Genomic DNA, 20491 nt, shown 5'->3' with positions numbered 1-20491 from the left:
GTGGCACTCTGGGCGGGTGGTCCGGGTCACGAGAGTGGCCGAAGAGGGGCACTACTTTTGCGGTCCGGGTCCGCGCGCTGAGTCTGCCATGGGGCACAGCACGGCCGCTGCAGGTTTCGGCCGTCCGCATGTGCAGCCACAGAACCGGAAATGCTCAGGGCCGCTTCGGCAGCTGGAGCTGCGAGCTCTACGCTGCCTCCCTGCTAGCCCCTAGCAAAATAGGGAATTGGTGGCCGTTTTGCAGCAGATTTCCTGGCGTAAAACACCACCGTTTTCACACCGGCTTGGTGACTTCGTCCCCCAAATGGAGAATCCAGCCCTCTATCTTCATTTTATTACACTATTACCTTCTGTGGATTGGTGCCAAATTTTATTTGTTAATGTGGAAAAGTGTGATGTTATGCACTTTGATAGGAAGATTGGAGGTATAAACTATTTTCTAAATGGGAAAAGGCTTAGGAAATCAGGAGCACAAAGGAACTCAGGCAGGCTAGAATACAAGAGCAGAGATGCACTTCTGAGGCTTTGGAAGGCTCTGGTTAGACCCCATTTGGAGTATCGTGAGCAGTTTTGGGCCCCATAACTAAGGAAGGATGTGCTGGCCTTGTTAAGGGTCCAGAGATGATTCACAAGAATGATCCTTGGAATGAAGAGCTTGTCATATGAGGAACTGTTGAGAACTCTGGATCTGTACTCGATGGAGTTTCGAAGGATGAGGGGGGATCTTATTAAAACTTACAGGATACTGAGAGACCTAGATAAAATGGACGTGGAGAAGATGTTACCACTGGTAGGAAAAACTACCAGCCTCAGGCTGAAGGGACGACACTTTAAAACAGAGAAGAGGAAGAATTTCTTCAGCCAGAGGGTGGTGAATCTGTGGAACTCTTTGCTGCAGAAAGCTGTGGAGGTCAAATCACTGAGTGTCGTTAAGACAAAAATAGATAGGTTCTTGATTAATAAAGGGATCAGGGGTTATGGGGAGAAGGCAGGAGAATGGGGATGAGAAACATATCAGCCATGATTGAATGGCAGAGCAGACTCAAAGGGCCGAGTGGCCTAATTCTGCTCCTATGTCTTATGGTCTATAACTGTCATAACCTGCACAAGGACCATGGGGAAACCTTCATTGATCACCCCATGGGACTTGTGGAGTACTAGCTCCCCTGGTAGGTGGCAGAGTCCTACTAGCTGGGGCTTGACTTATGAGCAAAGATTAAAAGCAGGCCCAGATCAGGGCCTGGTGAGATATGATTGCACTGGGAGTGAGATTTTGCGTTATGCAAACCTTTGTAAATACTTGTAAATAAATCTATCTTATGTCTACAGTTAGCCTCTCCTGTGTCATTATAATAACACTCCTGTGAGGCACCTTGTGACAATTTCCTATGTTAACGGCACTATATAAATGCAAGTGGTTGTTAAGTCAGAATGTTTTTTATTTCTCAACAATTCTCAATCTCTGTTCTGGAATGTCACATGCCAACTTTTTTTTAAATTTACTAAAAACCTCTCCAGCCCTATAGTTGCCGTGATGGTGTGATGCTGGCTATTTTCAGAAAACAAACATTGCATAAATGTAACGAATTCATTTAATCAAATCGATTACACACCTCATGCTGAACCCCAAATCAAGTCAGCGCGCTGCACCTATGTGGAGTGCACCCTGGCCTTCAATTATTTCGCACACATTTACCAAATGTATCAACGTGAAATGATCTTGCATTTTGCGAAGCTTTTCATTTTCTTCACTGCTTCTGAACTCAGCTTTCGGAACATTCACACATGCCAAACGCACATTTGTTGCAAAATAATGTCAGGCAAAAGGTTTAGTCGAAGGTTGTTCAACTGAAACAGAATGTTTAGTTCAGTACTCCGACCAGAGTAGCAAAAACAGTGGTTGCATTGTATAATCTTTAAACTTCTTGTCTGAAACGTTATCTTCACTCCCACTAAGAATGTACGCTGCCAATTTGTGTTCCATGTGATCAGAGTGCCAACAGCACGGTATCATTTCAGTTCATTGCTGGCAGCAAGTGTTACCTTCATATTTCAAGGATATGTTTCGTTTTGGATTTCGATACTGTTGCACTGCTAATTTTATCATCCATTCTTTACATTTGTTTGACATAGGTTTTTTTGTTTTAACACTTTTTGGAATTTTCCCTCCCGCGGCTATTTAATTATTGCTATGAAATAGTGAAAAGCTAATTAAAACATCATTCGGTGTGATGTGTTATACTAAGGGATGCTATACGCTATTGTAATAGTAACAAAAATCACTTCACCAATTACAATTTTCTTATCGTGGTTTGATTTCCCCCCCAATCTCTCACAGTAATTTCTAGTAAAACTGTTAGCTGCTGACAGGATTTGACCTTACGTGGGTTGGGTGGATGTTTTTCATTGTTGCTACATTTCTGCAGCAAGTTCTCTTGAGAAATTGTTTGCATGCTGGATTTTGTTTCTCAAGTGCCACACCAGCTCTGGACACAATCTGACAAAGGCTTGCGGTTGGCAGTGATAGCTCCACCCTTGAGCGATTGTGTTAAACTCCAGCTCACAGGTAACAAGCTTACTGCTGGCGAGACTGGCCTCGAGTGACGAGAGAGCTGGGCTGTGCAGGGTTATCTCTCCTTGCTGCCTGTGGCTGACTGCAATCGGACCTGTGCTGAGGACAAGGTGCTTTATTGCAGGCAAGTCTTACACCTTTCCACCGCAGACTAAACCATATTCGTATGGAGAAAGAGGCCCCGCCTCGCAGACTTGAGGGGTCGGATTGCGACATTTTAATGTCAGAACGTGATTGAAGTTGTGATATTTTTCAGAGAACTTGTTTCATCAATGTTAACTTTATTACGACAATATTAACTTTAAAGTGCGACGTTTTGGCAAAGCTAAAACAAAAGTGGGGAACATTTTCCCTTTCGCTTTCTGAAATGACTTGTTATCTTTGGGGACAATACTATTCACACTATTTTCTGAAGTGCAATAACACTGTTTTCTTGAAAGTTCGGGTGTTCAACAAGTGTAAGAGGTGTGCCTTGCCCACGCCCCCTTGTGTTCAGCCACAGCCCATTTTTTTCTTCACGCCCGAACCAGTCACTGCTCATAGGATTGTGTTATTAACCATTCGCATTCTGTAATAATTGGACAGATTACTTTTGATAGTGGAGATTGAAGTGATAGAAATACTACCAGAACATTGCACTTGTTTTGCCTGTAATTGACAATCTGAAAACTGCTTTTTAAATAACACTGACATTTCATAGCCACCATGTGCGATTGACAACAAAGGCATGTGAGCTACATTTTAAGAATGAGAATGTATCTGTTGTTTTCAGACAATGGTGATGGAGGGCACTCTGAATAGAAAAACATGAAATCAGGAGTGTGGGGCGAGGTTGTTACTTAGCAATGGATTGGTTTCCATTGCTGGCACCAATCAAGTCTGGGCTTAAGTAGGGTGCTCTTTCCAACGACTGGTTCAGACTCGATGGGCCGAATGGCCTCCTTCTGCACTATAAATTCTATGATTCAAAAGGAAGAGAAAATAATTTTACAAAACCCAGCAGTGGAAAAGGAACTTATTAACGCTAACATTGTCATTACTAATTAGTGTCCATTAACATGATATCAATGAAGGACTCGATGTTGACACAGCACCCATCAGCCAATGTCTTCTGCTTGGTCTAACTAATGACCTCCATTACTACACATTGTTCCAGACCAAAGTTTGAGTTATTGCATCCCTGAGATAGGTAAACATATGAGTAGTAGTATAGCTACACTACTTGCTGCAGAAACATAGTCACATACACAAACCACTCCCAGCTGAAGATGTGGCTGCTTGTCCATAATGGCCATCAAAAGCTAAGGTACTCCAGAAACTGATCTCTGCTACCTCCTGAAGGATGAGCTACAGGCAGAACCTTCAGTCAGCGCTCATCTACCTATAGTTACCAAGGTAGCAACACCTCTCAGCTTCTGTGTCACTTGTAGCTTGCCAAAGTCCTAGTTCTATTTCTATATGTATATATTGTTTGTAAACAAATGCTGTAGATTGTGTATGTTGTCTGCTTCCCAAGATGACCCCATAATTCTTACATTCTCCACAAATCCAACTTCACTGAGGCTTTTTCAAGGGCTGGAGGGAAGCTTTGATGATGAGGTGATAATGCCAATGTCTTGCTCCTGTAGTTCATGATGTCTCTGCAGATTTGACACCCCAGCTGTAAATTATAAGGGTGCCGATAGCCAGATCAGAATGGTGGTTGAGTACTGAAGGAGTTCTTCAGTTCTTGAACTACTTTGTCCCTCACGCGATCCACTTGTCTTAGTCTGAACCAAACTGTTTACAGCTTAAGCCAGGTTTGTCCAACCTTTTTTCCTGGGGGGGGGGGGGGGGGGGGGGGGGCACATTTCAAACTTTTTCTCCCTCAAGGGACCAATGAGCTAATTTCAGAGAGATGAAGTTTGGCACAAATTAAAAATGAATTTCAAAACTAAACTGAGGTATGTAAAGAAACAACTTACTCAGCAAAAAACAATGAGTAACAAGTAAAGATGGCCATTTGAGTGTAATAGTGTTGGATGTGTGTGTCTGACTCACTCCCAGTCTCAGGGTGCTCACTCATTCACCCTCACCTACTGTGAGAGTGGATGAGAATGTACAATGGTATGTGTAGGTGAGGGTGAAGAAGAACGTAGAGATTGGGAGTGAGCCAGACTTATGGAGATACTCATTCTCTCACTCTTCCCCCACCCACACACTATCTCTCCCCTTTCCACCTCTCAATCACACCCCTCACACTCTCACCCTCTCTGTCTCTCCCCCTCACACTTCCTCACCCCCTCACACTCCCTCAGACTCTCACACTCGTTCAACCCTTCTCTCGCTCTCTACCCCCTCTCATGCTCTCTACCTCCTCTTGCACTCTGTACTTCCTCAAAATCTGTACCCCCTCACACTTTGTACTCCCTCACACTCTGTACCCCCTCTTACATCCTCTTGCCCCCTCACACACACACACCCCCTCACACACACATGTCCCTTCACACACTCATTCTCTCCCCCTCATTCTCTCACAGTCTCCACTTGGGCCCTGCTCCCCGGCAGCTCTACTCCATGGGCCCTGCTCCCCAGAATCTCTGCTCTCTGGGCCTAGCTCCCCTTCCCCTCAGTTCCTCAGGGCCTTGGTTCCCCAGCCCTCGGCTTCCTGGTCCTTGGCCCTCAGCACCCTGGCACTGTTCCTTGGCTCCCTGAACATCACTACTTGGTACCCCAGCCTTTGGCTTGGCCCTTCATCTCCCTGGTGCTCAGCTCACCAATTCCCAGACCCCCTCTTCAGTTCCCTTCAGAACCCAGCTCCATGCTCCTCGCTCCCCCCTCTCATTGCCACCCCCTCCTTCCACTCCTCGCTGCCCCATATCCAAGAGGTTGCGGATGCCATTCACCTTCCCAGCTCTTGAGATGCTTCGTGCCATTTCACCCTGAAGGAAATGTGAAAAGTCAGTCCACCTTTCCAAAACTCCATCAACTAATTTTGAAAGAGCCTGACAATAAAACAGGCTTGCATTCTGCAGGACCGTGCCAGTACTTCTTGCTGAATTCCACCCACCACAGCACTGTTCACCTTTAGCTAGATGGCTATTAAACCACTTCAGAGTTGTGAAACACATGGGATCATGGTGACCTGACCAATACTGACCTATCAATCAACACAATAGAAGAGATTATATTCATTCACCTCGTTTCTGCTGATGGGATTTTTCCGAGGGCAGCATGACATCAAGTTTGGGTCTCGACTTCTGAGACTTTCCCAATCACTACCGAACCCGCTTCTCCTGGGCTGGGAAAATCCAGCCTCTATAACATTCATCACATACTTATGAGTCTGTTATGATGGATTCTCATCATTTGTTTAATAATGACAGCAGCATTATTCCATGTAACCAGCTGGGCACTTGACAGTTTACAGCTTAAATTTAGTAGATTCGTAGCCTTAAAAATATATTAACAAGAGTTGTGGAGTTTGTATCAAGCAAAACTCTGCTTCCATAATAAAATAAAAACTAGAACTCTTGAAAAGAGAAGGGAAATCTGGAGGGCTTTAAAAATATATTCACCACTTTTTACATAGAGGAAGATAATATCCTCAGTAAAATGTTAAATTAAAGGAAGAGCTTTTCTCAGCTGGTAGAAGACTAGAATGTTTGGTCTCTGTCTTATGAGGAACGCACTGGAGTTACTGTATTGCAAACAGGGACCACAAATTCAGACCAGGCACCTATGCATCTGTTTGTCTGCAGGAAAATAGGAACATTGTTAATTTTTAACCTGAAACAAGGTTATTATTTTTCACTGAATACAGTGAGTGCGTTGCATGAAAATATCCACTAAATTTCCTTCTTCAATCTGTTTGGCAATGCATGCAATGGTATCAATTCTACCAATTAAAATATAGAAAACTTTTTTCTTGCAAATAAAATAGCAGTAATCTCATTATCTTTTCAGGATTCTGCAATAATTGTTTCTGATTCTGATCCCATTGCTGAGACAGTCACTCTGGGGCTAATCTGGAGTAAGTTTGGACCAGCTTGGTTGGCAGTAGCTTTAAGCAAATTTTAAAAATGGAGTCAACTGAGAGTATTAAGTACAATGTATACTGGTAGACAGAAATCTGGTTAGGCATTGAGCTGAATGTTATGGAGATAAGCAGCTGATTAAATCTACCGTGGAACACATTCTTCCCCGCTTTGCGCCCAGCAAACATCCAGGAGAATAGCGGTGTGCCAGGTACCGAACGGAGCATGATGCCCCAGGCCCATGGTTTATGCTATCGCTGGACATGAACCAGATGAGCAGAGGCTTGATTCTCCATTCCCCAGACGTGTGTTTCTCGGCGGCACGCCATTCGCTAGCAGCTGGTTTGTCTCTTCCTGCCGTTTGTCAATGGGATTTCCCATTGAAGCCACCTCACCCATGGGTGGGATGAACTGCCAGTGGGAACAGGGAACTACAATGGCTGGTGAATTCCAGCTCGTATTTAAATGAGCATTTAAATATGCTCAGACCTTTGAAGCGGAGTCCCCCCCCCCCCCCCCCCCCCCCACCCGCCCACCCCTCCCGTCAAAAATCAAAAACTGGTCTCCGTCAACATGGTGATCACGCCCGGGGGTTTGGAGGCCATTGGAGCCCCTGGACCATTGATCTCATGTGGGGGTCTCTGATGTGAGGGTCTTTGATGTGGGAGTCTTTGATGTGGGGGTCTCTGATGTGAAGTTCTCTGAGGTGGGGGTCTCTGTTAGAGGCCTGATTTGGGGGGGGGGGGGTCTTGGTTGGAAGTCTCTGTTGAGGGTCTGATGGGCGGGTTTCTGTTGGGTGTCTGATGTGGGGAGTCTGATGGTGGGGGTTGGGGTGGGCATGATTTGCATTGTGGGGGGAGTGGAGCCCCCCGCTGGACTTTGGGGGTACCTACACTACATATGTACCCCCTTGATTCACTGTGAGGTCCACCGCATCAGGGCCATGTTGGAAAATACTTGCACCAATCCACTCCCACAGCAATTCCGGTCGAGAGGGCTAGTGCATCACGAAGGTGTGGAGAATCAGGCTATCAACCCTTTAATCAGATGCAAATGGATTTAACTGATCCACTTGCATCCTCCTGCACGGAGCCTGTAGCTCGCTGCTGCTGCCGGCGGAGCACTGGAAGATGATAATCCCATTTTCAGCCCGGTTCTCGATTCTCTGCCTCATCAAAAACTCTGCTCCCAGAGGTAGGCAGCAGAGAATTCACCCCTTAGTCATTTTTGGGAGAATTCCATCCTACGCATGGTAAATAAGATAATAAAAACAGTGGATCTGACAGCATCTTAGGACAGAGCGAAACAGAGTTAGGCCAGAATTCTCCATCCATTCGCTGATGGCGGGATTCCTGGTCCCACCGCCAATGCACTCCCACACGTGGGTTTCCCTGCCGCGTAGAGTGGCTTCAATGGGAAATTCCATTGACAGCACTACCTCCCGCTGCCAAAATACACAGCTGGGAGGTCAGAGAATCCCGCCCTTAACGTTTCAAGTCCATATGACTCTTCTGCAGGACAGAACAAAGCTTCTTGGTTCAAAATGCCATGCCGCTTAAAAATATTACTTCGAGCCTGCTCCGCCATTCATTATGATCATGGCTGAATTTTCTAATTTAGTAACCTGTTCCGCCTTTTCCCCATATCCTTTGATTCCTTTAGCCCCAAGAGCTATTACACAGAACATACAGTGCAGTAGGAGGCCATTCGGCCCATCGAGTCTGCACCGACCCACTTAAGCCCTCACTTCCACCCTATCCCCATAACCCAATAAACCCTCCTAAACGTTTTTGGATTCTAAGGGCAATTTAGCATGGCCAAACCACCTAACCTGCACGTATTTGAACTGTGGGAGGAAACCGGAGCACCCGGAGGAAACCCCCGCAGACACGAGGAGAACGTGCAGACTCCACACAGACAGTGACCCAGTGGGGAATCGAACCTGGGACCCTGGCGCTGTGAAGCCACAATGCTATTCACTGTGCTACCGTGCTGCCCTTATATCTAACTATATCTAACTTCTTTTGAAAACATACATGTTTTGGCCTCAACTGCTTTACATGCAAATTCCACATGCTTATCACTCTCTGGGTGAAGAAAATTCTCCTCATCTCAGTCCTAAATGGTTTATCCCATATCCTCAGACTGTGACTCTGGTTCTGGATGCCTCACCATGGGGAACATCCTTTCTATGTCTACACTATTTAGTCCTGTTAGAATTTTACAGTTTTCTATGAGAACCTCCTTCATATTTCTGAACTCCAGTGTATATAACCTTAATTGACTCAATCTCTCCTCATGCGCCAGTCACGCCATCCAATGAATTAGTCTGGTAAATCGTGGCTGCACTCCCTCTATAGCAAGAGCATCCTTCCGCAGATAAGGATACCAAACTGTACACAATATTCCAGGTGTGGTCTCACCAAGGCCTCGTATAATTGTAGCAAGACATCCCTGCTCCTTTTCTTGAATCCTCTTCCTCTGGAAGCTAATATACCTTCTTTACCGTCCGGTTTACCTGCATGCTTACCTTCAACGATTGATGAACGAGGACACCCATGTCTTGTTGCACATTTCCCTCTCTCAATTTATACCCTTTCTGTTTTTGCTACCAAAGCATATAAACTCACTTTTCCCACATTATACTGCACCTGCCATTCATTTACCCACTCACTCAGCTTCTCCAAATCATACCGAAGCATCTCTGCATCCTCTTCACAGCTCACCAGCTCCCCCCCCACCCAGCTTTGAGGCATCTCCAAATTTGCAGATATTACACTTAGTTCCCTCATAGCTGGGGTCCTAGTGCTAATCCCTGCGGTACCCCACTAGTCACTGCCTGTCATTTGGAAGAAAATCTTATTGCTTATTTTAGTTTCCTATCTGCCAAACAGTTTTCCATCCATCTCAATACATGACCCCTAATCCCATGTGCTTTAATTTTCACGCTAATCTCTTATGTGGGACTTTTTAAAAGTCGTCTGAAAGTCCAAATAAACCACATCCACTGGCTTCCCCTCATCAACTCAATTAGTTACATCTTCAAAGAAGTCCAGTAATTTGCCAAGCATGATTTCCCTTTGGTAAATCCATGGTGACTGTCCGAATCTTCCAATGTTTTCTGAGTGTTCTGCTATGAAATCTTTTATAATGGACCCGAACAGACTCGGGGATTTTCACAGTAACTTCCTCGCAGTGTTAATGAAAGCCTACTTGTGTGACACAAATAAAGATTATTATTATTTCCCTTGCTATCGATGTTAGACTGACTGGTCTATAATCCCCTATTTTCTCTCTACCTCTCTTTTTAAATAGAGAGATTGCATTAGCTATCCTCCAGTCTGTAGGAACAGCTCCAGAGTCTATAGATTCTTGGACAATTACAACCAATGCATCCACTATCACTTGGGCCACTTCCCTAAGTACTCTGGGATGTAGATTATTAGGCCCTGGGGATTTATTGGCCTTCAGTCCCACCAATTTCTCCAACACCATTCCCCTACTGATCCTGATTTTCTTCAGTTCCTCCCTCTCACTAATGCTGTATTCCCCAACATTTCTGATATGTTTATTGTGTCTTAGCTTGTGAAGACAGACCCAAAGTATGTATTTAGTTGGTCAGCCATTTCTTTGTTTCTCATTATAAATTCCCTGTTTCTGACTGTAAGGGACCTACATTTGTTTTTGCCAATCTTTTTCTCTTCATATACCTAGAGACATTTATAGCAAGATTACTCTCGTGCTCTATTTTCCTCTTAATCAATCCCTTTGGCTTTCTTTGCTGAATTCAAAACTGCTCCCAATCCTCGAGTCTGTTTTTTTTCCTGGCCAATTTGCATGCTGTCTCTAATTTACCTTGAAAGCCATGTTTGGCCATCTTTCCCATTTTACTTTTGCATGAGACAGAAATGAACAATTGTTGCAGATGTTCCTTTGTCGCATGCATCTCTAATTTCCTGTTTAATGTAATTCCCACCATCACCAGTATAGATTAGGGATCTATATACAATCCCCACTAATGTTTTTTGCCCCTTGGTGTTTCTCAGCTCTACCCACAAAGATTCCACAACGTCAGAACTAATACCCTTTCTCACTATCCTGTTCCTCTTTAACGAGCAATGCAACCCCACCGCCTTTTCCTTTTTGCCTATCCTTCCTAAATATTGATTACCACTGGATGTTCAGTTCCCATCCCTGGTCACCCAAGTGTATCATAACAGTGTACATCTATTTGTACAATTAATTCATATACTTTATTGCAAAAAAGTTGAATCATTAACAAATATAACAAGTATGCAAACAAGGCGTGAAACTTTTCATGATTCATTGAGTAATATTGGTTTGTTCATGCTGCAAATGCTACGCCTCTGTGTACATTAACTTTGTAAATTTAACTAAATGTTACGTTTTTAAAACAACATAACTGCAAGTCATGCACTAAAGCCCCAACCAATTCTATCTTACTGGTATCATAGTGTGTAGTTTTATTTAATAATATTAATTGAGACATTGTGATCGTCAGAGGCGTCAGATTGCATTCCTGATCACCTCTTTTAAGTCCGCAAGCAAGACCACAATTTTCTGTTTGCTTGCTAATTAATTTCTCTATCCCATTCCCACTTTGACCTTTCTGTTCTTGGCTTCCTAAACTGTTTAAATCAAGCTTGTGGAATGCCGGATCTTTTGATCAGGTACTTTACAGTCTTGCAGCCTCAATGTTGATTTTAGATCATAAAATCCATTGCTCACATTTTCCCAGACACCAGCTGCTGGTATTAGTTCCTTTGTAAGCTCTTCCTGGCTTTTTTATTTATTTATTTGTCCCCCTCGCCACTTACTTTTACCTTGTAACATAATCCCTCTAGCCATTTCATTGCAGGGAACTCTGGCCATTTAACAACAGGTAACGATAGAGAGATGACAGTGCTATTAAAAAAATATTTTGTTTCAGTATTTACCAGGGAGATAGAACCAATAAATACGACATTGACTGATGAGGTGAGTAAAGAGAAGTGCACTGAAAATAAAGAAGTGGATGGATTGAATAATTGAAATAAATTCAATGATGATAAAATCCCTGTTCCAGATGTTTTTAAAGAATCTAAGGGATGGCAGAGGCATTACTACATATATTGTTAGCTGTGACAGGGAACTGGTAAATAGCTAGGTTAACTCCTATATTTAGAGGGGAGACAGAACATATCTAAGGAATTATAGACTACTCAGCATAATGTCCATGATGTTACAAAGACAGTGTGAATTCTCTGCCTCCCCAGCTGCATGTTCCTGGGGGTGGGGGTGGGGGGGGGGGGGGGGGGGGGGGGTGCGCCTTTGCGACAGCAGGATTCTCCGTTCCCGTCAACGACCAATGGGATTTCCCATTGTGGCCACCCCATGCCATTGGGAAACCCGCGGGGAGGGGTGCACAGCCAGTGGAATGGAGAACCCAGACGGTGGAGAATTCACCCCACTCGAATTTCTGGAACAGGAGAGAGAAGAAGAATATCTAAAAGCAAAATATAGGGGGTGGGATTTTCCATTCTGTGCACAGAGTCTGGTTGAGGTGAGAAAACCAGCATACAGCTCGCTGACTCTACAGTCTGATTTTCTCTCCAAATAATCTAGCCCTCTCTGCAGAAGAAAATCTGGAGGCGTGGCCCATGCCGTCACGCTGGCGGGCAGAGCTGGAAAAAGCCAGCAAACCCAAGATCAGGGGGCATATTTATAGGGAGCCCAATGCCCAATAGAGAAAATAGGAACCCCCCACCCCATCCCACACACATTTGGAGATCCTCTCCCACAGACCATTCCTCCCCCACACACACGTGCGCAAGTGGAACCCCTCCAACTGATATGTGGAACCCCCCCTTCCCAATACAGCTCCCCAGAGGGCCACTATCTGGCACTGCCCCAACTCAACCGCCTGGCACTCTGTCACTGTTCCCTGGCAATAGCCCAAGTGTCAGAGTACTGCCCAAGCATACTCCTCTCCTCTCGGGGGCTATACTTACCCATGTGTCCCCCAGCAGATTCCCTCCACCTGGTTCACATTAGTGAGGGGCGAATTCCAAGCATGGGGGAAGTATCCGGCCGGGAAGCCCATTAATTATATGGAAATGTATTGAAATTAGGTACCCGACCTTCCTGGGTGGAAACCCCATTACACCACCAGCGAGGGGTGAAGAGAATTGGAAAACGAGGGCTTGATTTTTCGGCCGCGCCTGCCGCAAGATCGCCACAGATGGGATGCAGACCATGTAAAGGTCCATTGACACTCGGGCGGGAATATCTGATTTCCGGGCGGGTGAGATTTGCGTTTTCTGAGTCTCGCAATATTTTGTGCCCTCATCTCTGTTTCCGCTTGCGGTGAACGTGGGAGCAAAATCAGAACAATAATGATGAATAGTCAGCATGGATTTCAAAAGGTAAAATCTGCTTGGCGAACCATGCTGAATTCTTTGAGGTGGTAACAGAGAGAATTGACAATGGTAATGCGGTACACATAATTTATATGGCTTTTCAAAAGGCCAATGATAAGGCTATCAGCTGTCCATCAGACATAATTTTGGGATGATTCTGTGAGTTAAATTCTGGCTAAATCATCAGCTATCACATTGTTTTTTCCTGCAATGTGGGTAATCTTTAGTATTTATTTAGCAAATGGAAAGTACCTCAGCCAAGCACCTACTGTGCTGAGTGCAGATATGCCTCTGCTGAATCTGTGGATTGGACATTCTCCTGTGATGTGGCGCATAGTTTGGTGTCTCTCCCATGGACACACAGGGGGCTGGCACTAATGCCCCATTTTTGGAGGTTGGCCAAGCAGATGCCGTGGTCAATCCTGAACCCGTTAAGGGTGGGCCACCCTTTCCTTGGAAAGTTGAAACCAGGCAACTGATGTAAGTTTGAGACCAAAGGCTGGATTCTCCGATTTGCAGACTAAGTGCTGATGCCGGCGTGGGAACAGTGTCGTTTTATGCCAGAAAAAATGGCGCAGAAGCTGCACTGATCCTCCGTCTGGTGGGGAGCATTGGGCTCCCTATAAATAGGCCCCCTGATCTTGGGTTTGCTGGCTTTTTCCAGCTCTGCTCGCCAGCGTGACGGCATGGGCCACGCCTCCAGATTTATGGCCGGAGAATTGCCCGGTCCGTTGCCGCACATGCCGCACATGCGCATGACACATGAAACTGCCCCCCCGTAACCAGCCTCGCCACCCCCAAAACACCCCCCACCAGTCCCCCCAGCCCCTGACGAGGGCCCCCCTGCCAGCAGAACCCCCCCCCCCCCCACCAAATCTGTGGCGGCGCTGGACTCTGTGCACAGCCGCCACACAGGGTTCACAAAAAAAAAGGATAAGTGTTCCCAGCCATCGGGAACTCGGCTCCTTGGGAGCGGAGCATCGGAAGAGGGCCTCAGGTGATGTCCTGAGGCCATCCGGACGGCGTGTAGCATACCGAAAGAGTACGACGATTTTGAGGGGGCAGAGCATCGCATAAGCGGTGCCCTCCCCGATTTCGGCGCAAACAGTTATTCTCCGGCCGATTGCAGAATGCGATTTTGGGGTCGGTGACTGAAGAATCCCGTCCTAGGTACTTGTTTGTCATGTGCAATGATTCCCTTTCATTGGAATTTGTATTGAGGTTCTGTGTGGGAGGGTTTTTCAAGATTGGCTTTCTTAATGGGAGTCACACCATGCGTGGGCTGAATAGAGCAACCTTTAGTGGCAAATGGCAGGGGGGAGAATTGCAAATTTCTCTGGGCATTCTGTGAGTTATTGCAAGTTGGCGGTTATGTGGAGGAGTGATATTTGCCAGGACAGGAAGCCAAGAGAGTGGTGTTGAATGTGGCGATACACATGGGAGCATTCAGTTGGGTGTTAACTCTGTGTGTGTGTGATGATCTTGACCAAACAGAGGTGCAGTATTCTACTGCTGAGTATGAGATTCAGAGGGTGGTGGTAGCAGCACCCCATGTTGAGATAGCTAGTTCGGCAATCAAGTTGTTTCTGGACTTGACCTTGGTTGCAGTTGTATTAAGATGTCTTCCAAAGGTCAGTGTTCGATCTAAGTCACTCCACAATATGTTGAAGTTGGTGATGTCACTCAGTTGGATGTTAAGCTCTTTATTAGTGTTTGCATTGGAAAGATTAAATAAGCTGGATACTGTTTTTTGCAGGGCTTGGCTTGAGTCGCCATGTGTTGCAAAATTGTTCCAATTTTGACAAGTCGTCATCCAGCGTCTGGTCCAAGGTGTCGAAGTCGGAGGCTGCAGTTATAAGGCAGATGCCATCGGCACATATGAATTTTCGGGAGATAGTTTTTGTACAAGTTGAACAGGATTGGAGCCAGTACTGAGCCTTTGTCCATTGGTTTGTCTTCTCCATGTACTCTTTGCCTATCCAAGGTGAGCTCTGAACCTTTGATTGTTCAATAATGCTCCAGTGCTTTTAGTAGCCTGGGGTGGGTCCGTGACAGCATCAGGAAGGGGCCTGTGCACGAACGGTGTCATAGGATACTTTGAGGTTGAGGAACATAGCATCTTTTCAAGCTTTTCTGAAAGCTGTTTTCAATGAAGGGGGCAAGGACCAGTGCCTTCTCCCCTGTACTGCAGTCCTTGTGGAAGCCAACTTGATCGACACCAAGGACGTCTTCTATGATTGGGGATATGCGCTGAAGGAAGAGGATTTCAAGGAATTTAATATGGGACCGATGGGAGAGACTGCCGTAGACTGCTTTATAGATTACACCACAGAGATAGTTATATACTTCGTCAACAGTGATGTTTTGCAGTGCGATTGTTGAGATGCGGCCTTCCAAATTTTCACTGTATCTTGTCCAGTTGGCTTTCCAGACGTTCCATCGCATCTTCTTGGCCCTGTTAACTACTGGAACATGTGGGCCTATATGAATGAGTAGAGGATGGTGTTGGCTGTGCAGGAAGTAATCTAAGACAAGACTCTGTGCAGAGTGGGGAATCCCATTAAGAGAACTGACCCAGCACAAGTTGGGAGAGTAATCTCTAAGCCATCTGGCTGATTGGAATGTTCCTCACTGTCTGGGGCTGTGTATAAGTGTCAGATCATTTCCGGATGTCCACTCTGCAAGTGCTTCACAGGCATTGTCCAGTACCGGGTATCTCCAGTCTGAATGGGGACTGTTAAAGCTCCCCTCAAAGCTGGGTGGGGGAGGGCGAGCAAGACTTGCTGCTCCCAGCTGGTGCTTGGAGGCTTGTAAACATTGGCTCGGTGGCATCACCAACCTGTAGGGTGTCAGAGAGAGTGGTCATTGGCAGGTGATTTGCTTCAGCAATGTCATTTCAGACATAGGTGGCCATATTTGGCGTAAGAGTGGTAACACAGGAGGAATGGAATAGCGGCCTGCTTCTTCTGTTCAGATGTGGGTTTCTTGCAGGAAAATTATATCAATGGAGTGTTGACCAGCAAGGACTTTGATGAGGCTTTGCTTGGCTGCCGACATACCCTCAATGTTGGGATGGAAGATTCATAGAGCAGGGTCTACTGCAACGTAATCTCGCGGCGGTTTTTCATTCTGTGGACTATTTTCATGAAGCTTCCTTTGGAATTTAGTTTGCCAGCAGGATCATTAGCTTCCCTGGCAGATCTGTGTAGGCTAAGGTCTCCCTATACCTATTTAGATGTACATTTAATAATAATCTTTTTTATGTGTGTCACAAGTAGGCTTACATTAACATTGCAATGAAGTTACTGTGAAAATCCCCTGGTCGCCAAACTCCGCCGGTACACTGAGGGAGAATTCAGAACGTAGGGGCAGCACGGTAGCATGGTGGTTAGCATAAAATGCTTCACAGCTCCAGGGTCCCAGGTTCGATTCCCGGCTGGGTCACTGTCTGTGCGGAGTCTGCACGTCCTCCCCGTGTGTGCGTGGGTTTCCTCCGGGTGCTCCGGTTTCCTCCCACAGTCCAAAGATGTGCGGGTTAAGTGGATTGGCCATGCTAAATTGCCCGTAGTGTCCTAAAAAAAAGTAAGGTTAAGGGTATAAGGTGGATACGTGGGTTTGAGTAGGGTGATCATTGCTCGGCACAACATCGATGGCCGAAGGGCCTGTTCTGTGCTGTACTGTTCTATGTTCTATGTTCTATGTAACGTCCAATTCACCTAACCTGCACATCTTTGGACTGTGGGAGGAAACCAGAGAAGCCGGAGGAAACACACGCAGACACAGGGAGAATGTAGTCTCCACACAGTGTCCGAAGCTGAGAATCGAACCCAGTGCTATGAAGCAACTGTGCTAACCAGTGTGCTACCGTGCCGCACATTTCAAAGTGTTTGAGAGCCATTAACAGTCCCAGGAGTTTCCTTCTTTACAGTTTACTATCTCTTTTAATGTATATTCAGTTATTTTTTTGAAATACCCATCTGGTCTGTCGATACCTAATCCAGCATCTTGGAGTAGGACAACACCTACCCTATGTCACCAGCATCGATTGTCACTTTAAAGGGTTGGTTAAAGTTTGGAGCTTTTAGCTTAGGGTTCATTCGTTAATATAGCTTTTGGCTTTTTCAAAGCTGTTTGGCACCATCCTGATTACACTACCTCTGCTTTATTTCTGTTACAAGTCTGTCTGTGGGGCAGTTATAGTACTGAAGTTGTGTACGGCTTTTGTGGTAGAACGTACACCCCCCAAAAATCATCTTATTTCCCATTTAGTAATGGTGACAGGGAAATCCATCAATGACTCTTCCTTTGCTACTACCCTTGACCCACAACATAATCTAGGGTTACCTGAGCTTTAGCAAACTCACTCATTGTGAGATTTACCACTAGATCAGCAGAATGTAACTTTCAGAACAGATCTAGGTGCTACCTCCTGGTGTTATATGACCATCTACATATACAACACAGATGAGTGGGCCAGGCACTACCTGGTTCATCAATCCTTGGAAGGTAGCTGGAGGCTTTTTTAACCAAATGGCCGAACCTGGCATTGGAATAATTATCTGTTGTGACAAAAGCTGTGATCTCTTTAGCTTGGGTGGTCCGGGGAACCTGCCAGTATCCTTTTATAAGTCAATTTTTGTAATGTAAGTGCCGATTCTTACTCCATCGACACACAGGCTCCCAGGAATCAGCCCTGGTCACTGCATTAATGTTTCTTTAATCAGTGCATTGCCTTGTTGAGTCATTGGGCCTGGGGGACAACAGGGGACTTTCACCTCCTCTGGATGAGCTCAATCAAGTTGTGCTCCAGCAGATATTGAGTTTCTTCCCGAATCTTGGCCAGTTCCTTGGGATCTGGGCAGGCGGGATTTTACTTTATGGGATGGGTCTCTCCTACGTTCACATTGCGTAGTGCTAGGGTCATGCATCTTGGTTTGTCCATATAAACCACTTTAAGTTCTGTGAGCAGCTTTGACAAGTCTCCTCTCTGGTCTGAATTTAAATAAAGAGCACATTGTCTAAATTTCCTAACAATATCATGTTGGCGAATGGGACTAAGGAATTTGATTTGGGAATTGCCCAGGTCTCCCGCTAACTCAAACTCCTCCTTATTGTCCCTTCTTTACTCACTGCCTGATAGACCTGTTGGTGATACTGCTTTAACATATTGGCCGGGATTCTGCGACCTGGCGTGGGTCGGAAAATCCCTGGGGGGGAAGGCATGAATCCCGCCCCAACGCTGGCTGCCCTATTCTCCGACATTGTTTTTCGGGGGCCGTTGGGATTCCCGCCATGCAGGTCTGGGGCCATTGACAGCCCCCCCCCCCCCCCCCCCCACCCCCCCCCCCCCCCCCCGGCGATTCTCCGGGCCCCGATGGGCCGAGTGGCCATAAAGTTTTGCCCAGTCCCACCGGCGTGAATTACTCACCTCACACATGGCGGGACCTGACAGGTAAGTGTGCGGGGGTGGCCCCTGTGGGGGGAATCTGACCCGGGGGGGGGGGGGGGCACGGTGGCCAGGCCCGCGATCGGGGCCTACTGATCTGCGGGTGGGCTAGTTCCGTGGGGGCCTTCTTTCCCCCGTGCTGGTCCCCTGTAGGACTCTGTCATATTGCCTGGTGGCATGCGCGGAAATACGCCGGCCGGTCCGTGCATGCGCGAGATCACGTCGGCCGTTCTGCACATGCGCGAACACGCGCCAGCTGTTCGCCGCAAGCTGGAGCTGTGGGGACGGCTCCGGCGGCAACCTAACCCCGTGGAAAGGTGAGATTTCCTCACTTTCGGGGGCCTTTGACGCCGGAGTCGTTGGCGCCGGTTTTCCCGTCGGCGTGGGGACATAGCCCCATTTTTAGAGAATCCCGCCCATTATTTCTGACGACAATCTGTGGTACGAATCAAATGATTCACCTCAGCAGTTCTCTTTACTACACTGTTCGGTACAATGAACTTGGCTTTCAGTGATTCACCCTGCACTGGTAGCAACACTAACACATGGGTTTCCTGGTTTGAATGATCTGACCTTGGCGTGTTTAACTGCTTGCTATTTCATAGTTTTGTGCAATATTTTAAGGTGAGCCACAGCACGGGCTCTTGTGAGCTGTTCACAGAACACAGATATATAGTCTAACAAGGAAGATTCTTCCCTTTGCTTGAAAAAACACCCCTTGATTAGTTTAAGAGGACCTTTCACCTTATCTTTGTAAACTAAGTTGAAATGACTAAAACTGGTGGACTCATTGGCGGAGTCCCTGGTAGCAAACAGGATGAATCCCAGCCCTTTGACGCAGTCATGGGGGTACTCACAGGAAAATGCTCAGATTATTGGGTGGGATTCTCCCCTATCCGGCGGGGCAGGTTGAACCGGCGCCGAGGAGTGGTGTGAACCACTCCGGCGTCGGGCCGCCCGGAAGGTGCGGAATCCTCCGCACCTTCAGGGGCTAGGCTGGCCCGAAGGGCCTCCGCCGGCCAGCGCAAGTTGGCGCATGCTTGGGAGCGCCAGCGTGTGCTGGCGTCATCCAAGCGCATGCGCAGGGGGGTTCTCCTCTGCGCCGGCCATGGCGGACTGTTACAGCGGCCGGCACGGAGGGTAAGAGTGTCCCCATGACACAGGCTCGCCCGTGGATCGGTGGCACCCGATCGCGGGCCAGGCCACCATGAGGGCCCCCCCCCCCTGGGCCAGATCCCCCCACGCACCCCCCCCAGGACTCCGCAGGCCGCCCGCAGAGCCAGGTCCAGCCGGTAAGGACCTGGTGTATTTCATGCCAGCGGGACCCACCGAAAATGGGCAGCCACTTGGCCCACTGCCAATGGCCCCCGACCAGCGCAGCGCGATTCCCGCCCCTGCCAAAAAAACGGTGCCGGAGAATCCGGCAGCCAGCATTGGGGAAGCGGGGTGGGGTTCAAGCCGCCCCCCCCCAGTGATTGCCCTGCCTGGTGGGGGGGTCGGAGAATCCCGCTCATTGTCTTTAGGGTCTGATGGCACGATTCCAAAGCCTATAGTGACTGTGTTAGACCAAGGGCTTTAGCTGTGTTATTCTCAGATTACTCATGGTCTGGTTGAGAAATATTGGACATGAAGTTTTTGCCCTGATCTAATTGGATCTTTGTCGGTAGTCCTTATCTGGTGCCGAATTGAGTTAACTCCTTAACCACTATGTTGACTGAGATAGGTCTTAGGTGAATGGCCTCTGGAAATTGGGTAGCCACATCTGTGATGGTGAGAAGACACTGGAATCCTCTTTATTATTTTTGGCAGGGGTCCTGTACAATCCACCAATACATGTCTCGATCATGGCTGGGAATTCCTCTCTCAGCCTAGGTCCCAATGTCCGAATGATTATCTCTAATGGTTTATCTCCACCCAGTTGATTGACTGGACATTTTGCTACTGGCCCCCATTCATCTCTTTCAAGACAAATGTCCTTGGTGCGACTTTGTGGAAGAGGTTACCTCAGTTTCAATAGTTTAGAAATGCAGAAGATACA

General features: G+C 46.9%; 1 protein-coding gene across 3 annotated transcripts in view; it reads left to right on the top strand.

The window, feature by feature from the left end:
• The first annotated feature begins 2464 nt into the window (after positions 1–2464).
• bcas1 (brain enriched myelin associated protein 1) overlaps positions 2465–20491 on the top strand; it is a 228128-nt gene continuing 210101 nt past the window's right edge. For 2 of the 3 annotated variants that reach the window (XM_038803114.1, XM_038803115.1), the window contains exon 1: positions 2465–2696. The gene's annotated coding sequence lies outside the window, so the exon portion shown is untranslated. The remainder of the gene's footprint in view (positions 2697–20491) is intronic. The other variant, XM_038803116.1, reaches the window with a different exon arrangement.

The sequence above is a fragment of the Scyliorhinus canicula genome, chromosome 7 (genome assembly GCF_902713615.1).
Source record: "Scyliorhinus canicula chromosome 7, sScyCan1.1, whole genome shotgun sequence".
In the NCBI taxonomy this organism is placed as follows: domain Eukaryota; kingdom Metazoa; phylum Chordata; class Chondrichthyes; order Carcharhiniformes; family Scyliorhinidae; genus Scyliorhinus; species Scyliorhinus canicula.
The sequence above is the reverse complement of the archived record's forward strand: the minus strand, read 5'-3'. Positions and strand labels throughout refer to the sequence as shown.